This window comes from Chinchilla lanigera, unplaced genomic scaffold (assembly GCF_000276665.1).
Source record: "Chinchilla lanigera isolate Chin_1 unplaced genomic scaffold, ChiLan1.0 scaffold00042, whole genome shotgun sequence".
In the NCBI taxonomy this organism is placed as follows: Eukaryota; Metazoa; Chordata; class Mammalia; order Rodentia; family Chinchillidae; genus Chinchilla; species Chinchilla lanigera.
In genome coordinates, this window is record NW_004955443.1 from 1,123,102 (window position 1) to 1,126,009 (window position 2,908).

Below are 2,908 nucleotides of genomic sequence, written 5' to 3' on the forward strand. Positions count from 1 at the left end.
CAGAATATTGACTTACAAAGCTACAGGAAACACATAAAATACCTACTTTTATTGGACAAATGTCTACAAGAATTGAGAAGGTGCTAGCTAGAGAGGGAATGAGGAAGAGGGGCACCTCCAGATGGAGCTTGGAGTGATGTTGGCTCATCCATAAGCCAGCACTGGGGTAGGGCCAAGAAGAAGAATATTTGGGCAGTGGAAATAAAGTACAAAACTTCAAGGACAGAGTGAGAACATTTTGGAGTTCTCAAATGAGACCTGCTGAAGTGAAGGTTAAGGCCTGAGGATTAATTTGTTTGAAGCTGATTAAGGAGCAGATTGAGAAGTAATGTGGGCATAAGTATCAGGGAAGACTGTGGTCAGATGAATAAATGATTCCTAGGAAAGAGGCATATTTTCTCCTATGTGATGTTAAATTTAGTTGTATTTCTCATACATTGAGCTTGCCAAGACTTCATAATTAGGGTGGCTATATAGTTTATTATTTAAATGGGCACTTTTGAGAAGAAAAGGGGGATCTTAATAATTACATGCTGGGATTATCTAAGGCAAATTGGGTCATATGACCCGCTAACAATGATGTCAACCGAAAGTAACTGAGACACATCTGGGCTACTCTGTTGTGGGTCAAGCATTCCTTCTACACATTCTCTTGAGAATAATGAAAGGCTTTTGTGTATGGGGTGGAGGAAAACAAACAAACAAAAAAAGTAAAACTAAATACAGTGTATGCAGAATATTGGGCATGACATTTACCTATTGGAGGAGGGGACTATTCTCTTCCTTTCTACTCTCTGCTCAGTTTTGAACTACCCAAAATGGATCATTAAGATAAAAAGAGTTAAATCTAGACAATTTGACAGAGTGGAGAAAACTTTGCCCTTGGACTCAAGAAAAGCTGGGAATTAATATTAACTCCATTAGTAACTAACTTTCTTTTATTTTAAAGAGAAAAGAACAAAAACAAATTAACAAACACAACCTTAGGTATATCATTTAACTTATTTGAATCTGTATTTCCTGATACTGGTATTATCATGGTAGTGAAGATCAAATCATTAAATTACAGGGGAGAAAGTGTTTTTTGACACAGTAGATCAATGTGTGATGGTCATTTTTGAATGTCTGCCTGAAAGGAAGCTATTTTTCCTTCTTTTTTAAAAAAAATATATATTTTAAAACATTGGGTAGCTCTAGCAATCAATGTATGTTACTCATGGTCATTCCATTCCTTCTGTCAGTGACTGGCTCAGGAATGACCAATGGCACAAAAGGCAAAGCTTTGTGGGTGGATGAAAAGGAAATATTTCCTTGCTTTTAAACAGGATCCAAGCAAAACATACTCTGTTTTTGCCTATCAGTATATATGTGTGAGGTGGAGTGTGTAGAGCCACTTTGTAACTGTAATAGGTGCTGATAGCGTGCAAAAGAAGGAAGAATGGGTTATGGAAAGGACATGGGTCCTTGACGAAATCATCATTGTGCTGTTAAAAGCAGTAACCTGAAACTCTCCTCCTTCTGAACTAATTGTTATAATACTTTCATCATAAATTTCCTTTAAATTACATATTTTGTAACTTGTACTTGAATGAATCTTAGTTATTATACATATTAGTAAATTTAATCTTAATTTGCTCAGAATTGAACAGTCTGAGGAGTGCTTCCTCTGCCTTCAAAATGAAACCATTAAGTATGAGATCATCTCTAGGTAAAAAGTTTAGGAAATGGATAAAGAAGGCAGTAAGCTCACTACTTTAAAAGCAGAAATAACTTCATTTGCGCTGAGATGGTTGGAGTGAGTCTGTGAGATGCTGAGCTTGAGGGGCAGAAGACTAAGCCAGTTTTTTTTTTTTTTTTTTAAAAAAAGGAACTTTTCCTTTCATAGACGGGGCTACCATCGAAAGAAGGAATTTCTAGGCACTATCCTAACAATTCTGAATGGTCAGGAGGTTCTTAAGACAGCTTGGATTTGGGCAGTTTCTTTAAAAAGAAAAATAAGTTTGATAGAAACATCTGTTTGCAGCAATTATGTTGGGGACCATCTTCAGGGATTGGGTTGGGTAGGATGCGTGCTTGAAGAATATTAATAGTCAGAAAGGCTAACCATAATTCAGTAAGTAAACTTTCACGTTTGTCATGGCTGTAGCTGGAATATTTGGCAGCATTAACTGATTAAGTAGGTGGAAGGGTAGGACAAGTAGAGTAGGTAAGAGAGGCTCTAAAGGTGTAAAATCTTTTCCAACTGGATGGGAAACTACTTTTTTACTGAAAGCTCAACCAAGTCTACTTCTCTGCTTTCAGGACAAGGCAAGGTGGGGACCAGGCCTGGGGATGGCACTGCGGTACTACAGTGTTCGGGCTCAAATGCTGCCTGGAAGTGGGCTTCCCACCCGCAAGGAAGTGTTTCACAGCAGTTTCTTGATTGAACTCAGAGATCGGTTTAAGGACATCTACATCTTTAAGAGATCTAAAATTAGAGTCAAGATCACATTGATTTATATTATCTAGATTTATGTTACCTAGACTTTATATTATCTAGATTTATATTATCTAGATTTATATTATCTATCTGTTAACTTCCCATAGAAATGAACCTCTCTAATACCACTTTTGAAGCTCAGTTCTGAAAGATAATTTAGAAGTCATATGCCTAGGCAGTGGTAGGAACAGATCCCCAATCTATGCACTATATTTCCCTCTCCTGACCATGTAACTCATTTATTGTTAGCCTTTCAAGATTAGACTGCGTATTGTTTCATATATGTTTAGAGAACCACCAGTGCTCTAAATCTATACAAATGCTGTCTCAAGAAAAAAGTGTTCTGGGGCTGGGGATTTAGCTCAGCGGCAAAGCGCCTGCCTGGCAAGCGCAAGGTCGTGAGTTCGGTTCCTGGTACTGGAGAAAAAC